Genomic DNA, 18384 nt, shown 5'->3' with positions numbered 1-18384 from the left:
CAGTCATGAATCTTGCCATTGATAGGTGGACAAGCAGCAGAGACAGTGCCTATCTCTGGCTAACAGCTTGGAAATGCAGAGGGTTTCATAGAGTCAGCCAGGTTGTAAGAGACCTCCAGGCTCAGCCAGCCCAACCTAGCACCCAGCCCTAGACAATCAACCAGACCATGGCACTAAGTGCCCCAGCCAGGCTTGGCTTCAACACCTCCAGGCACAGCAACTCCACCACCTCCCTGGGCAGCCCATTCCAATGCCATCACTCTCTCTGACAACAACTTCCTCATAACATCCAGCCTAGACCTGCCCTGGCACAACTTGAGGTTGTGCCCCCTTCTTCTGTTGCTGGCTGCCTGGTAGCAGAGCCCAACCCCACCTGGCTACAGCCTCCCTGCAGGCAGCTGCAGACAGCAGTGAGCTCTGCCCTGAGCCTCCTCTGCTGCAGGCTGCACCCCCCCAGCTCCCTCAGCCTCTCCTCACAGGGCTGTGCTCCAGGCCCCTCCCCAGCCTTGCTGCCCTTCTCTGGACAACTTCCAGCACCTCAACATCTCTCTTGAATGGAGGAGCTCAGAACTGGACACAGCACTGAAGGTTTTCTCTTATTTGAGGCAGTTCTCAGGTACAAGCAGCAGTACATCCTGGAGCAAACAGCTGAATTTTCACTGCTAGCTTGAAACTGACCCAGAAAGCTGCAAACAGTAAAAAGTGTGCATTTGTTAATGCTTCTGTTGCTTTAATGCAATCATCTCTGACTTCATTTAGAGTGTTAACGATACTGCAGCTCACCTCTGCCCTCTAAGAGCAGCACCAGGGATATGGCACCACACAGCTACAGCTCACTCTGTAGCTCAGGAGGTTTTATTGCAGCAAGTGACTGCTGCAGAGCTGAACAGGTCAGGGTAGCCAGCCAGCAAAAGCTCACTTGGTATTAGTAGTGAACAGGGTGATGAGGAACAGGCTGGTCCATCCCAGCCAGGTAGGCAAGGGCAACTGTAAAATGGTCTCTAAATGCCACAACCTGAGAACCTGGAGAAGCCAAACTGCACACAGACAATGAAGGGAATGTTACCCAGGTCTTCTCTTCTGTTTTCACATGACTCCCTCATGAGAAGTAAGCACAACTTGCATGGCAAGACCTCTGCAGTGAGCTCTGCAGGTTGCTCTTAAATGGTCACTCACATTTGCCAAATCAGCATCTGAAAGTGCTTGCTCCTAGAAAGCCCAAACCAGACTGCAAGCTCATGTGTCCCACTGTGCAAACAGTGCCCTAAACCAGCAGGCAATGTACTGACATACATCATCATTTCCAGCTTTGATGGAGGAAAGCAGCCATACAGACAGCAATTTGAGCCTGCAAGAGCAAGCCTGAAGCTGCCACATACCTTGACTACAGCTCTGCTAGGTGTGAAACAGGAGCCAGGCCAGATTTCTAGGTCACAGAATGGTTTAGGTTGGAAGGGAGCTCAAAACTCATCCAGTTCCAACACCCTGCCACAGGCAGGGACACCTCCCACTAGAACAGGTTGCTCAAGGACTCATCCAACCTGGCCTTGAACACCTTGATGCGATCTTTGGTCATATTGGGTGCTTCTGTGCTCCACAACCTCCCCGGGTCACCTATGCCAGCATCTCACCACCCTCACTGCAGACAACTTCTTAACATCCAGGTTCCATCTCCCCTCTGCCACTTCAAACCCATTCCTCCTCCTTGCCAATAGTCTCTCTTCAGCCTTCCTGTAGGTCCCCTTCAGATACTGCAAGGCCATTCCAAGATCTCCTCCAAGCCCCAACTCTCTTAGCCTGTGCTCAGAGCAGAGCTGCTGCAGCCCTCTCAGCATCTTGGTGGCCTCCTCTGCACTGGCTCCAACACTTCCATGCCCTGCTTGTGCTGGGGGCTGCAGAACCAGCCCCAGGACTGGAGGTTTTATCATTTTAGATCACCTGGTTTTATCCAGTTGATTATGCTCAGTTCTGGGCCACTCACTCCAAGGAGGACACTGAGGGGCTGGAAGTGTCCAGGGAAAGCCAAGGAAGCTGGTGAAGGGTCTGGAGAACAGGACTGGTGAGGAGCAGCTGAGGGAACTGAGGCTGTTTAGCCTGGAGGAATCTGATGAGAGATCTCTACAGCTCTCTGAAAGGAGGGTGGGTGGGGGTTGATCTCTTCTCTCTAGTGTTGAGTGAGAGGCTTGATAGGCTAAGTAACCCCCAGAGAATCCACCACAGTTTGGCAGCTTTTAATAGCACTAAAGCCTAAGTGCACAAATGCTCCTCCACAGCCCTTGAACAAGCAGAACAAGCACTCATACATCCACTTGTGCAGCAGAGACTTGAAGCAGGGCAGTTTTGTTTTCTAGGGATGGTATAGATGGGATTGAGGCCTCTTGTCCTGGCTGCAGCACTGTGACAGGAGAAAAGGGAAGTTTATTTCTCTTCAGCTCTCAGTTTGTTGCAGGATGTAGCCATGCAGGTAAAGCTCCATCACTCTGCCATGCTGCATGCTCGAACTGCCACTGGTTTGTTTCCATTTTGTCTTTAGAGATATTAAGAGAGCTTCAGCTTCTCTAAATGTTTCCTGCCTGTCCTACAATGAAACAGCTACAGAAACGCTGGGAAACAGAAGGCAAAGTTGTAACAGTCATTAAAATCCATCTAATTCTTCTGAGTCCAACTGATGGAAGTTTGAACAGCAACAAAAAAACACTTTCTGCTGTTCCATCAATGTTCCACTTCACCACTCACACGTCCAGGCCCCAAACATGTTTGAATTAGAGGGAGGAGCTGCCTAGAAATGAAGCAATGATGTTTTCAACTTGGTAAGGTCACCAAGGTCACCACTTTTGGCAAGGGATTGCTGCCCTTGTAAACACATGGTGCCTGCTGCCACAGGGACCAGCTCAGACAGCCTGATCTAGTGTGAGGTGCCTCTGCCCATGGCAGGGGGGTTGGAGCCAGATGATCCTTGTGGTCCCTTCCAACCCTGATTCTATCATTCTTGTCTTCAAAAGACTAAACACTGCTTTGAAAAGCTTCACTGCTCCTGCCTCTGCTTGCATCACATCAAAATGACATTTTTGCATTCTCAGAGATTCCCTTTTTGGTTTTTCAGCTAAAAAAGAAGGAAGTTGTGTACACAAGTACAGCAACAAGCACATGGGAGGAGCAAACAAGCATTAGGTGCCTCTGATAACGCCTAAAGAATGGATCTGTAGTGAGATTCTCAACTGTAACTGTGGGTCAAAGATTTCAAACCCAAAAAGCTTCTCATCTGCTCGTGTGGAGGTCTTAGGTGTGTCTGCTGCCAGGCTCTGCAAAGCTTCACTTGGAGAAGCCCATTGGCCTTTGCCTTGAGCTCACCTACTTCCAAGTCACACCAACAAGAAAATCCAACTGGAGAAGAGGAGGCTGAGGGGAGACCTCATTGCTCTCTACCACTACCAGAAGGGAGGTGGGAGTAGGTCTCCTCTCCCTGCTATGAGGGGATAAACCAAGAGGAAATGGCCTGAAATTGTCCCAGGGGAGGGCTGGACTGGAGAACAGGAAAGCTTTCTTCCCTAGCACAGTGGTCAGAGATTGGCAGAGGCTGCCCAGGGATGTGGTGCAGTCACCCTCCCCAGAGGTGTCCAAGAAACCTGTGGCCATGGCACTTGGGGACATAGCCACTAAACCATGGTGAGGTTGGATTTGATGATCTTGGAGGTCCTACCCAACAGAAAGACTTCTATGATGCTGTGGTCTGTTCTGCAGCTTGATCAGATATGAATTAAGCATCACAGCATGGCCAATACAACTATGACATCAGCAGAGGAAATTAAACCCTGCTCTCCAAAGGGATGAAATGTACTGCAGCAGCTCCAGCCACAACCCAATAACTACAGCAAGCCTCTCAGGAGATTTTGCTCTCTACTGCTCAACATCACCCAAAAGAGGCACAAATTTTGCCACTGATGTGGGCTTCTGAAATACTTAATGGGAAAGAAAAAGCATAAAACCAGAGGAGAGTTCAGTGCTCCAGAAACTGGCACTTGGTGGCAGCTGTGTGTGGAGAAGGTTCTGGCGGGGTCTTGCAGGAAACAAGCAGAAACATTCAGTGAGGCATGGGAGGGTCTGTCTCAGTGAGAGGCACATCAGAGATGCTGCCTCCCTTCTCCAGTGCTATAGCAGTGGGGCTTCATTCACAGGCTGCAGGACTGCACTGGAGAGGAGAGGGTCACACAGATGCTGAAAGCACTTAGCAGCAAGTACAGGTTCTGAGTACCTGACACTGTCACTTGTAACACATGTGACTGGCACCTCCTCAGCCATCACCCAGCTCTGTTCCACAAGAGGAACACATTCATAGATATCACAGAGCCCTTAAGGTTGGACAAGTCTTCTAAAATCAACTCCACCATCAAGCCACCACCACAACCATTAAACCATGGCCCCAAGTGCCATACCCACAGGTTTCCTGAACACCTCCAGGCATGGGGACTCCACCACCTCCCTGGGCAGCCTGTGCCAATCCCTGACCACTGCCAAAGTGGAGATTTTTTCCCTACTATCCAACCTCAACCTCCCCAGTGCAACTTGATGCTCTTCACTCTTGTCCTCTTACTAGGGAGGTCAGACCTACCACCACCTGGCTCCAACCTCCTTTCAAGCAGTTATAGAACACCTCCCCTCAGCCACCCCTTCTCCCGGCTGAACATCCCCAGCTGCTCCTCACCAGACCTGTTCTCCAGACCCTTCACCTGCTTCCTTGCCCTTCTCTAGGCATGCTCCAGGCTCTCAATGTCCTTCTTGGAGTGAGGAGCACCATTCCCAACACACTTGCACTGCTTGGCCTTTCATTCTGTCTCCATCTGCACCCCAGAACCCTGCACCAGTCATACCCAGAATTGGGCTTCAGATTATTTTGTTGTATTCAAAGTCTAAATGCCAAGAAGTTATTAACTAATGTGATAATTATGCTCTCCAAGGTTGTTCACTAATTTAATCATTAGGCTTTAAGTACTGCATGAGAAGCCTCTTGGGAAGAGTCAGAAAGGGTTTTTGGCAAGAAAGCAGGAACTGTGCACCCTACCTTAGCTGAACCCAAGCACAGGGAGCAGCTATGAACTCTTCTCCACCTAAAGCAGCTCTGCCTTTTTGTTCTCTTCCCATTTTACTAGTGTGTGGCCAAGCTCTTCCAGACACAACCCCAAGCAGAGCACTCACTTCTCTCATGCAACCACAGCATTAGCTTTGCTGGGTCAGTCACAAGGATAAGCTTCAGCTTTAAACCACTTGGGCTCCTGTTTGAAACACTCTGCCATTCTCTTCTGATTAGCATGGCTTCATGAGAGGTAGGGGTTTTCTGTCCAGCAGGGTCAGTTTCACCCCATGCTGATGGGGTGGGCCACTGCCCAGGTAAGGGATTGGATAGATGGATGCACTCAGAGGGTTGCAGTCAACAGCTCAGTGCCCTAACAGAGCCCAGTGACAAGCAGTGTCCCTCAGGGGTTGGTACTGGGACCAGTGCTATTAGATCAATCTCCATCCCCTCCTGCTTTCCAGTAGTAGGGAACAGCTTTACAACTGACACAGGTATAAACACATCACTCTGCAACAAAAATCCAAGAGTAAAATCAAGCTGTCACACACACAAGGACATCATACAAATTAGATGGAACTGACATCACCTGAAATTATCCTGCTCCCATTGTCAGTGGCCACTGGTGAGCACAGCAGGGGTTTAGCTTCTCCTAATGATTTATGGGCACTCAGTGGGCTCAGTCTCTTTAGAATTCAGCTCAAATCTGTAATGAGTCAGAGCTGCAGAAGAGCCTGTTCAGAATGAGCAGTGACAACTTAGTTGAGATGCTGCTCATGCCATGGAAACAATCAAGTGTGACATCTTGTCTTGTACATCTGGCAACGAGTTCACCCAGGAAACAGTGAGAGTCACTTCTGCCTTTCAGGCTGGTGGAGAGCAAAGCATTCACTTTGGGGGACTTGACCTCCCCAGTTCAAGAGGGGCAGGGGACTACTGGAGATTGTCCACTGGAGTGCCATGGAGATGCTGAGGTGCCCAAAATTCAACTCAGTTCTCCAGGTGCTTCCCTGGTCCTGCTGCTCACACTGCTCCTAATAGTGACCAGGATGCTGTTTAGTCTTCTTGGCCACCTGGGCACACACTGGCTCATGTTCAGATGGCTGCTGATGAGCACCTTCAGGCCCTCTCAAGCCACTCTGCCACAAGCCTGGAGGGTTCACATGGTTGTTGTGGCACAGGCACTTGGCCTCCTTGAATCTCTTACAGCTGACCTCAGTGCACCAATCCAGCCCAGCAAGGTCCCTCTGCAAAACATTCCCACTCTCAAGGAGGTCAACACTCCCTTCCAACCTGTCATCTGCAAACCCACTGAAGTTCCCCCCCCATCAGGTGCAAAGGCTACTTTCCAAACTGGCAAAGGCTCCAGGAACTTCTCACTAGACATGGGGCAGCATATGCACATCCCTGCTCTCAGGCCAGCCTGGAGGTCTGGTCTTCCAAAGCAGCAGGTTAATGAAGTGCACCAGTGTTAGCCTAATGTGGGATGCAGAGAGCAGGCATTCAGGCAGTGCACTGAAGAAGTAATGCAGAGAAGTGAAGCCAAAGCACTGACCCAGACCAAACAAGTAATAGGAGGGTATCAGCTGGGCAGCCAAGCCTAAAATAAGAGCCCTGCTCCAGCCCTCATCTCAGCAAGCTGTTTCCTTCAGCAACAACCCAACTAGCCTGTTTTAAATTTATAGATCTTCAGAAGCAAGGAAAGAGTTCAATAAACACATTCCAAACAGATTTGAACTCAGTTCTCCATTCTGAATAGTTCAGCTCAAAGCTTTTCATGCCCCAGGCTGAAAGCTGCTTGTTGACTGTGCCTTGCACAGCACTAGCAAATGAGAGGCAACTGTAATCAGGAAGGGTTCTCAGCAGCAGGAGGCTCACATGCTGTCCCTTGCTCCTGCTGTTGTAGGTAATCACTGCTGCTAGAGTTAGAGAATCCTTCAAATTAAGTACCTACTACAGTCTTGCTCAGCTAGCCCCCAGCTCTTGTGTGTTATAATAACCTCTGCTATTTAAACTACTCTAGTCCAGACCAGGAAGGAGAAAAATTCCCCCAGTAAGTACAGCAAACTGAAAAATGAACACAGTTGACAGTCTGATTACTGACAGAGCACATCACTGGAAGGACAGGCTTGCCTGGCCAAAACCAACAGCACCCCAATACCTCTAAGTGTCATCAGTGAGGATATTTCCTCCCTCATTCCCAACTTAGTGGCTCCTGAGCTACCCATTTGCTGTCTTTTAGCTGCTTAACTTCTGTTGCTCCATACATGAACATCTCTTGCTTCAGTACTTTGCTTACATAGAATCAAGCAGGTTGGAAGAGAGCTCCAAGCTCAGCCAGTCCAACTTAGCACCCCACCCTGGCCAACCAACCAGACCATGGCACTAAGTGCCCCAGCCAGGCTTGGCTTCAGCACCTCCAGGCACAGCAACTCCACCACCTCCCTGGGCAGCCCATTCCAATACCAATTACTGTGAAGAGCTTCCTTCAGTGTATCTCTAAAATGGCTCATGTGGTCCTAAAGCATGGAAGGGCTTCAGTCAATCTATCTGGAAGAGAACAGTTGCCACAGATAGTGCTGATGGATTCTTTTCCTGTTCTGAAACTTGAAGAGTCTGGGAAAAGGCAGCAATGTATAAGGAAAAGGAAGACAGAGCCAGAACCACTCAAGACTGACTCAATGTTACTGCTGTAATTGTCTTTGCAGGAAAGGATAAGCAAAGTCCACACAAATCACAGGCCAAAGCAATTCCTGCTCAGCCAAATCTATCCTTTTAATCAAAACAAGCATGAGGAGTGAGAAAGAGGCTCCCTGGAGACAACTGCTGCAGCAAGATGATCTGAACATCACTTCTGCCTTCATTCCATAACTGATACACATCTCAGCGCCTCAGCACTTCGCCTGCAGCTCCTACCTAGCCCTCTGCAGTCAGATCCCCTGACAGCACAGGAGCACAACATCCCACTCCAGAAACCTTGTTTGCTCACTCATCAAGCTAGAGATATGGCTTTTTATCAGGAGCTGCTCCTTAGACAAGCTTGGAGCAGAACAAATTAATGTCCATCACATGTACTGCTAAAAACTCCATGTCCCAAAGCAAAGAAACAAACCAGCAAGAGCAGCTGAGTTGCAGTGCTTACAACAAGCAATAACAAATAGCACAGATAATGACTTTGGACAGCAGCAGTTGATAGCAGGGCAGAATTCACTGTGGCAAAAGTAGTTTGAATGATGTGTGCCAAACTAGAGGGCAGACAAACAGCAAAAGATATTCTAAGAGGCAGCACACAATAAAAGCAGTCAAGAGCATCACAGGGGGTGTGCAGAACTGCAGGCATTTAGTCCTGTAGCTACTTAAATCAGTGATTAAGATGATACTTCCCTCACTTGTGTTAACAAATCCAGTTGGTGAGCAGTTGGAGCACTCCACACCTTGCCAGCTTCCTCAGCTATTCCACTGTTACCTTCATTATTGGAGTTTTTAGCATCCATAAGAGACAAACTTTCAAGCAGACACAAAGTTGCACTGAAGTGCCAAAGCATTTCCCCTAACCACAGATACTACAATATGTGGTTCATGGATCTTGGTTGGATCCACAGGACATTTAAATACAGGGGAGGAAAAAACCCTGACTTGAACACCACCACCTGGTTACACAAGCTGCAGCTTCTCTGGGAAATTGGTTTGTGCCTCTGCAAAGAGTCAGAATTAAAGCATGTTCTAGGTGCATAACCCACCAAGAGGCTCCTGCAATAGCTTATTGTTTCCTTTAGAGTCTCAATGCTTTGCCCCCACAAAGCAATCACAGCACCATGCAGGCTGGCACAGCCCCTCAGCATCACCAAGTCCAACCTAGAGCCCTACTCTACAATGTTCACCTTAAACCATGGCCCCAAGCACCACATCCAAACCACCCTGAAACACAGCCAGGCTGGCTGACTCCAGCACCTCCCTGGGCAGCTCATCCCAGTCCCTGACAATTCTGTCAGTGGAAAACTTTTTCCCCATGTCCAATCTAAAGCTGTCCAGCCTCAGCTTGAGGCCATTCCCCCTTGTTCTATCTCTAATTGCCTGTGAGAGGAGACCAGGAAATTCACCTCCACAGAACCTAGTGAAGAGACTCTGGTCTGGTGAGGGAAGCATTTACAGCACAAAGCAAGCTGTGATGATCTCTGCTTGCTCTGGCCCAGTGCCACATTATTAATAATGCAGCTTTACCATGTCCCTTATTGATTATACATTAGCAGCAGTGATGGGCTGAAGCCAGCATCCTAAGGCAGGTGTCTGATAAGGCTTTTGATAAATGACATAGTCAGAGGTGCAGCTTTACAGGACAGCTCAGTATGCAGCATCATTCAATTCCTCACTGTAACCCTAGCTTGCCATTGCAGGCTCAGCACAGAGCTTTGGAGAGGTTTGGGTTGCCAGGCACCTTTCAAGCATCATCTATCCAACCCCCCTGCAACTGCTGGAGCACATCAGCTGACAGCCAGCAGTGACAACAGCATCCCTCAGCGAGCAAGTCAGACAGCAAGCGTGTCAGAAGCTATCCTGTGCCAGACTGAAGATCTGACAGCCCCAGCAGCCTGTCCCCACAACCACAGGCACCCAGGAAGGGACAGTGCAAAGGGAAGCACACAAGGTTCATTGTGCCATTCCCACAGGGGCTGTGCAAGAGCCACAGGTGCAGTTTGCTGAACAAGAGGTTTCTCTGGACATGTCCTCAAGCATTAGATGTGGTCCCTGTTTGGCTGGCTCTGAACTTCCAGTGCTAACTAGGTTTTGCAGCAGGAATTCCCACCAAACCTGCTGCCTGGCAGGGTTGTGTTAGAAGAAAGGATGAGCATCATTCCATATTCCCCTTCTCCACACTGCTCATTATTTTCCAGCCCTCTATTCTAAGCCTATTCAGCTGCCTGTTTTCTGCAGGGCAAGTGAGGAGTCCTACTGAATTATTTCATAGGTGGAAGCCACTGAGTATCTTTGATCATTCTTTTCTGAAGCTTCTCAGAACTAACACACTGCAGCTGGGTATTAAAACCATCAACACTCTCTCTTTTAACTGTAGAACTGTAAAGACAGTTCAGTCAGGCCATCTGAGAAATACAAGCAACAGAGAAAAACATGAAGGTCAGGCATTAGACTTGTACAAAGGCATAAACACCCATGGACTCCTCACTCTGCATCTTCCAAACCCCAGCTTAGAAGTGCATTGGCAGCACCATCAATGCTTTTGCCACCTGAAACCCTTCAACGTTTTCCTTTCTCCTGTAATAAATAGAACCATTTTTCTACCACTGCTGCTGAACTCCCTGCTCCAAAAGCCACCAAACAGTGTCAAAAAGCCATATCTGCTTTTCAGCCTCTTATGGCACAAGCTAAGAGAACAAGGAGTGGGAAGTTTAACAGGAGATGTGAACAACATGAACAAAAGGCTCAGTAGCTGTGCACAGGACACAGCCCCCCACACTTGTGTGCTGAAGGGCAGCCAGACTGCCACGGTGATTGCTAACCTGTTACCCCCACTGCATGGCCACCACAGCCCAGGTGCCACAGACACCAAGCACACGGCTCAAGAGCTGTAGGGTCTGCACCTGGCTAAGCCCAGCAGCTGGTAGCTGATTTTAACCCTGCTTCTGTGGTTTCTACTTTTTGCCCCCCTCTCTCCCTCTCCCCCCCCTCACAGAGTAGCAGCAGACAATTTCTTTTCCAGGAACACCCCAAACCCATTTTACTCCTGACAACCTCCAGACTCCTCTTTCAAAAGAGCAAAGGAAAATGAACATCACAAAGCATCTCACTGGACTTTTGTGCAGCTGTGATCACACCAGCAGGCGTGCACCATTTACAACTAAAGGAGCACTTCCAGCTCCAGGATTTTCCTCAGCTTCAACTCCTCCCACAATCCCTGTTAAGGCAGACTCCAAACGTGGTTCTGTGGAACAGTTCTTCACCTTATTTCCCTGCCATTTGGGAAGGGAGGGGATTGGACAAGTGTGTGCACAGTCAAGCTAAAACCATGGCTCACGAAAAGGAATTGCTGCTTACACAAAGCTCTGCAGAAACACTGCTCCTGCAGCAGCTCTGCAGAAACACTGCTCCTGCAGCAGCAGCCCCATGTGTAGCCTTGCTCTTTATTGATCCTCAACTAGTTATTGAGGTCATTTTCCTATGCACTTTATCCACTGAGCTCACAGTCAGGGTGTTTTGAAGAGAGACAAACAATAAATTATCAGACTTGGAGCCTTACTCTTAATGTAAGAGCTGGAGCCTGACTTTTAAGCACTTGCTCTGCCTCAAACTAGAAGCAAGTCTCTGCCTTTTGCATTCCTGGCAAATATGATTTAAGTTCCACTACAGAGCTACTAAACAACAACACAACACTGAAGAAACCACACAGAGCTGATGGCAAGGGGAAAAAAAAAAGAATGAGCCTGAAAGCTTTAGTTATATTTGCATTAAACTTACCTTTGAGGAGGAGACGAAGAGAGACCTGCTGCAGAGCTTCTCCTTCCCTCAGCCACGACCTCCAAAGAGCCTGGAGGAGCCTCCCCTCTCCTCAGTATATATTGGGGTTGAACCACAACACCTGCTACCAATTTGTTTAATTGAGCCCTGGGTAGCTGAGGGCAGGCACATGCTCAGGTGGCCGAGCAGGTGAGGACCATTTTGGCCTGGATTAGCAAGGGGGTGACCAGCAGAGCAGGGAGGTGTTTGTGACCCAGTGCTGAGCCCTGCTGAGGCACCGTTTCAAATACTGGGTTCAGGTTTGCTCCCCCTCCACCCCCCAGCTCCAAGAAAGGTATCTTGGTCCTGGAGCAATTTCAGAGAAGGTTAATGGTGCTCATGAAGGTCTGGAGGAAAAGGCTGTGTGAGGAGAGCTGAGGAAACTGGAGAAGAGAGGGCTGAGAGGAGACCACCTTGCTGCTCTCCACAACTCCCTGAAAGAGGTTGCAGTGAGGTGGGGGTTGGTCTCCTCTGCCTAATGTCGAGGGAGCCAGAATGGGAGGAGGCCTCAGGTTGCACCAGGGGGAGTTTAGGATGGATATTATGAAAAATGTCTTTGCTGCAAGACAGGGACTGGCACAGGCTGCCCAGGGAGGTGGTGTAGTCCCCACCCCTGCAGCCACAGCACCTGGGGCTGGAATTTAGTGGCCATAGTGGTGTTGCCTCAGCAGTTAGATCTCATCTTAGAGGTCTTCTCCAACCAAATCAGTTCTATGATTCCATGTAGGTACTGAAATGTGCCTTAAAATTGACAAGAGCCTGTGTGAGAGGAACAGCTGCCAACTGTGAGCTCTCATTTTGCACTGCTACAAAGCTCTTCCCAAAGCCCAGCTTCTGCCAGAACCAGGATTATCTCTGCTCCTAAGGGAATGCTTAGAGCACTGAACTGGGCAGAGAGTGTTGCTGTTTGGTGCACCTTGTACCCCAGGCTGGCTGGAGCCTCAGTCACTGCTTCCTGAATGAGCTAAGCCCTGCAGGACCAGCAGTGCCACGAGGCTGTGTGTTTGCTCTTACAACCTTCCCACGTACCAAGGTGGTGAAGTCAGCTTGGGTGCAAGAGAGTTGTCTCCCCCTCCCCTCAAAACCCAAGTCACAGTATCACAGTGCATGGAGCAGATTCTGCTACACTTCTTATTTTCACTGAAGCTCAATCTGTCCAAGCCCAGCAGACATCACTCATGGCAAAGAAGGGGATTGGGTCTACAACTCAGCATGAATTGCCACGTCCCAGTGATGCAAGCAGGAAGCTTTGTGCCTCTAATTTGCCACAATGCTGAGAGGGGCTGAGTTGAAGCCTAATTCATGAATGTTCCTCATTTCTACTCAAGATTTATAGACACCAAGAGCAAACAAATCATCTCTGATATTTTCTCCCTTTGCTTTTAACACAGATTTGAGTTTTGTTACTTCAGTGCAATTCCCACTTCACTGCACTCCACCTGTCTTCCCTCAGCAAAAGCTTCCATCATTTCTGCAGCAGAGCAAATGCAACTTACTGCACTGCAAGAGGCAAAAGCATTTGAGACTCAGGCCTGAGCAGGATGTTAATGATGTGGTACAGAGCTGAGCAAAATAATATCAACATCCCCCACAATCTGCACAGCCAAAACGAAATGTCAGCCAATTCCAGCAAATGGCAAATGGGTTTACTCTTCAAGGAGCTGGTTTATAAATCCATTAGTTCAGACAAGATGACAATAAAGTAGGGGAAAAATAGGACTTGGGGGGGGGAGGAGGAGAGAAGAAAGAGATCAGTGCAGTTACTGCTACTTTAACACTTGCTCTGTGGTAAACTGCAGCATTTTGGAGGTAGTTTTTTAATAGTAAACTTAACCTCAGGACATTCAGCAAGGCCAGGTGTGAGGTCCTGCACCTGGGTGGCTGCAGTCCCAAACACAGCTCTGGGCTGGGTGGGGAATGGCTGAGAGCAGCCCTGAGGAACAGGCCCTGGGGGTCTGGGGTGATGAAAAGCTCCAGAGGAGCCTGCAGTGTGAGTGCAGCCCAGACAGCAACCCTGTGCTGGGCTGCAGCAAGAGCAGTGTGGGCACAGGGCAAGGGAGGGGATTCTGCCCCTTGGCTCTGCTCTCCTCACAACCCACCTGCAGTCCTGGGGGCAGCTCTGCAGCCCCCAACACAAGCAGGACATGGAAGTGTTGGAGCCAGTCCAGAGGAGGCCGCCAAGATGCTGAGAGGGCTGCAGCAGCTCTGCTCTGAGCACAGGCTGAGAAAGTTGGGGCTGTGCAGCCTGGAGAAGGCTTGGAGGAGACCTTGGAGTGGCCTTCCAGTATCTGCAGGAGGCTACAGGAGGGCTGGGGAGGGACTATTGGCAAGGTCTTGTAATGCCAGGAGGAGGAGGAATGGCTTTGAACTGGCAGAGAGGAGATTGAAACTGGATGTTAAGAAGAAGTTGTTTGCAGTGAGGGTGGTGAGACACTGGCACAGGTTGCCCAGGGAGGTTGTGGCTGCTCCCTCCCTGGAGGTGTTCAAGGCCATGTTGGACGAGGCCTTGAGCAACCTGCTCTAGTGCCTATGGCATGGGGCTGGAACTGGCTGATCCTTGAGGCCTCTTCCAAACTAAACCTTTCTATCATTCAATGATTCTAACCTAAAGGGCTCAAAGGTAGAAGAATCAGTATCTAAAGACCCCTCTTCTCAGCAGACAGTTGTTCAGTCCTTGCATGGATGCAGCCTCTTGCTATGCCAAAGAAAGCATCCTTAAGGCCATAAGCTTCTCTGTAAACCACACCTTTTACATTTAATAGCAATAACCTGGACAGCCTTGGGTCTCACTCAGCCTTAGAGTAGGACTTGTAAAGGATTTGCTTTCTCTAGCACAAGAGCAAATAGGACTGAGGAGTTTAGGTAGCAAACAGCATTTGAAGTGAATTCTCTCTCTCCAACACATCTTGCCCTAAAAATCACATTATTATGTTGGAGTCTACTGATCCAGTGGAGAATGTCCCTGCTCAGTGCAGGGGGGCTGGAGCAGATGACCTTTGGAGGTCCCTTCTGCCCCAAGCCATTCTGTGATTCATTGAGTCCTCTTAGAGCCCTGCCCCTGAATGCACTCTGAGGCAGCACTCCAAGTTCAGAATTCAGCGTATTAAACCTGAGGAAAGGAAAACCGACTGAAACTTCCCATTTCAACAAGAATTCCTGGGTGAGGAAGGAAACATCAAACATGGGAACAGATGTGAGGAAACTGAGGTGCTGGTGAAGGTTAGAGGAGAAGCAGAGCACTCAGCAGCCCCTGAGCAAGCACTAATTAATCAGAGCTGTGCGCGGGAGCAGGGCTCCTGCCTGCTGCTCATGCCTTTCCCAGCATCACCAGCCAGGCCTGCACAGCCACTGAGTAAATAGCAGCAGATGTTGAGCTGTAAGACCACATCACTCAGCTGAGATTAGACATTTAATAACAACAGGCATGCTTGACAGAGCCTTGCCCTTAGCTCACTAAAACCACACTGGAGAGGCAGGAGGGAGCTGCTCTCAGAGGCACACTGCGCAGTGTCCTTTCAAGCCGAGGAATCGATGTCCCCTCCTGGGTGCCCTGCTGAAACCAGCACGTGTCAGGCTCCACACCTCAGCTACAAGCAGAGCTCTCACCCAGCAATGGCCAACACATTTACCAGGTTGAAGGTGACCCTCAAGGACTTCATCTCTGGGTGTCTGTAGAGCCTTTGTTTAAAATGAAGTGTGAGACAAGAAAGATATTCAAGGGTGGGCAAAGTGCATTTGCTTATCAATCAAGTTTGCTCTTATCATAACTCTGTTATTATGTCCTTCCTGTTGACCTGTTCTTGGCTTGTTGTGAATTAGAGTTCTCTAAAGGGCTATTCAGAACAGTGAGAATTCTTTGACCCAAAGGAGGATCCTGTCCTCTGCTCCCTTGATGGGAGCACTCATAGGAAGTTTAGCTTCAGCATTGGTCCCAGTCAGTAAAATACAGCAGAAAATCTGATTATAACCAGAGGTCAAGTTTTGATGGCTCACATAAATCTCTCAACCTAATTGCATGTGCCTGACCAATAAATGTGCTCACTTTATGTATATATATATATAGATATATATACCTACCTAACTTTTTCCCCATCATTGCTTCTGATGTGGACTCCACTTCTCAAGCCCTTGCTTTCAACATTAATATAGCCAAGGAAAAGTCCATGATTCAGAAAAGTATTTGTTTAAACATGTGCTATTCCAACTACAAAGAGGCTTCAACTTAGCCTACAACTGAAGAGGCTTTGATTCCAGGCAGCACCCTCCACAGACAGAAGACACTACTCAGGAGCACAGGTTCATTTAGACTCCCACAGTCAATCCATGGCTATACTGCCCCTAGACTGATCTGAGCAGCCAGCATGCAGCCAGGAGTTAAAGCCATATGGAATGAGCCCACCCAAGCCAAGACAAGGAAAACACGTGAGTAATTCTGTTTTCCTTCATGCAGGGATTTTTGGCTTGGGAACAATCCCATCTCTGTTATCATGAGAGAACATTAATAGAGAGAAACCTAGCAACAGCGAGGGAGGCCTCCAAAGCACAGGGGAGTCAAGTGTGTAATTGAAGAGATGAGCACGCAGGAGAGCTGATGCCCTGCAAGTGCACATCAGACTCTCTGTTGATATAATCAGGTTTTGTTAGAGATACTCTGGCTGGCTGCAGTAACACTTAGGGTGGACCTCCACACGCTACACAGAATCACAACTGCAACACATTCAAGCTGCCCAAGCCCTTCCCTTTCACTGCCCTTCAGTGAGCAGCTAGGGCTGGGCATAGAAAGGAGGCAGTTGGGCAGCTCCCTGCCCTGCCACTCTTAGTTTGGGACAGGCAAGAGAGGCTGAGGCTGGTTAGGCTGGAAAAGAGAGTGCTGAGACCCTCTCTTGTTTACCCATATCTGAAGGGTGGGGGGCAAGAAGAAGGGGCCAAGCTCTTTGTGGCAGTGCCCTCTGATAGGACAAGGGGCAGTGGACACAAACTGGAACATAGAAGGTTCCACTTCAGCACAAGAAAAAGCTTCTTCACTGTGAAGCTGCTGGAGGCCTTCTCTGGAGACTTCCAAGACACATCTGGATGTGTTCTTGTGTCTCCTGCCCTGGGAGATCCTGCTCTGGCAGGGGGGTTGGTCTGGATGCTCTTCAGAGGTCCCTTCCAGCCCCTACCATTCCGTGATTCAGCAGCACTCCATAATACTGCTTTACTCCCCAGGGTGTTTCCCTGCCCCCACCAAGTGCTCAGCTCCTAAACCTGTGACTCACTGAAGCTAATCTGGATTTACACAGCTGTGGCCGGGGGACAGTGGTGGCCTGCAGTTACTTCTTTCACTTAGAGTGCTTAAATCAGAGCTTTTGATGGGAAAGGGTTCAATAAACATGCCAAATCCTGAGCACCGCCTGCCGTGGAACAGAGTAGGAGTAGCAGGTGTCCATCAGCTGTCAGGAGCTGATGGTACCTGCAGGGCAAAAGGTATTCAGCAGAAAAACACAGCCTTTGAAATGGAATTAAAGGCCATCAGGCACTTCACAAGGTAATTTCAAAATCACTGGTTGCACTGAAATCCGCTCGGAAGCACCGCTCGCATCTCAAGCAGGATTCTGGCTCCTTGCTGAAACAAAACTGATCTTTTCTTTTCATTATGTGAGCTACACCTGGGATGGGAGCAGGGGAGGAAGTGTGGCTGGGGGTGCTGAGAGGGTTGGGGTCTTAATATTTCTGTTGCAGCTTGCCTATACAACACCCAAGCAGCAGTATAGGTTAGCAAAACAATTCATTGTGCTTTGAACTTAGGTTTAATGTTATGCTGTAACAGTGTTCCCCAGGGTCACAGGATGTCAGGGGCTGGAAGGGATCCAGAGAACATCCAGACCAACCCCCCTGCCACAGCAGGACCACACAATCTAGCTGAGGGCACACAGGAACACATCCAGACAGGCCTGGAAAGGCTCCAGACAAGGAGACTCCACAACCTCTCTGGGCAGCCTGTGCCAGGCTCTGGGACCCTTACCAGTCAAGAAGTTCCCCTTGTGTTGAGCTGGAACCTCCTGTGCTGCAGCTTCCATCCACTGCTCCCAGGGAGCAGTGAGCAGAGCCTGTCCCCCACTCCTGACCCCCAGCCCTCAGATAGTTACAGACATTGATTAAATCCCCTCTCAGTCTTCTCCAGACTAAGCAGCCCCAGGGCCTTCAGCTTCTCCTTATCAGGCATCACTCCAATCCCCTCATCATCCTCATAGCCCTCCACTGGATCCTCTCCAGCAGATCCCTGTCCCTCTTCAACTGGGGAGCCCAAAACTGAAGGCAGTGCTCTAGATGTGATCTCACCAGGGCAGAGCAGAGGGAGAGGAGAACCCCCTCTACTAACTAATCTTTGCCACAGTCTCTCTAGTGGCCCCAGCTGAACTGACCCAGGACAGGCATCGGTGGCAAATCCTTTATTCTCACTGGCCCTGGCTTGCCATTCTCTGGGAAGACACCACCAGTGTCTGCTGGCACTGACCTAACTCATGACGGATCAGGAGCCATGCCAGCTGTGTGACACTGGTTGGGGTCAGAGCCAAGTCTTTGTGGGCACAGGCTTAACCATCTGCACGACAGCATTCCTTTGCCCCAGGTCCGTGAAGAGAACATCAGCTCCTTTGTACTCGGTGAATGATGAGTTAGAGAAGTGCTGGATGAGATGGGAAAGAGGACTTGGTTGTCAAATTTGTTCAGTACTTGCAAATACTGTAAATGGCTCTCACCACTGCAGCAAAATCACAGCTTCACTGGCTAGAGGATGCATAAAGAAACCTGTCCTTTCAGTCCTT

At 49.4% G+C, this 18384-nt stretch overlaps 1 protein-coding gene across 7 annotated transcripts in view; it reads right to left on the bottom strand.

Annotated features, from left to right (window-relative positions):
• The window catches only part of GRIK2 (glutamate ionotropic receptor kainate type subunit 2), a 240358-nt gene that overhangs the window by 179598 nt on the left and 42376 nt on the right, over nt 1–18384 (bottom strand). Inside the window, exon 1 of one of the 7 annotated variants that reach the window (XM_064170073.1) lies at nt 11540–11598. The exons of the other annotated variants lie outside the window; for them this stretch is intronic. The gene's annotated coding sequence lies outside the window, so the exon portion shown is untranslated. Of the gene's footprint in view, nt 1–11539; nt 11599–18384 lie in introns of those variants that run through there. 7 annotated transcript variants of the gene reach the window in all.

This window comes from Pogoniulus pusillus, chromosome 33 (genome assembly GCF_015220805.1).
Source record: "Pogoniulus pusillus isolate bPogPus1 chromosome 33, bPogPus1.pri, whole genome shotgun sequence".
Taxonomy (NCBI): Eukaryota; Metazoa; Chordata; class Aves; order Piciformes; family Lybiidae; genus Pogoniulus; species Pogoniulus pusillus.
Note: the sequence above shows the minus strand (reverse complement) of the source record. Positions and strands in the feature narration are given on the sequence as shown.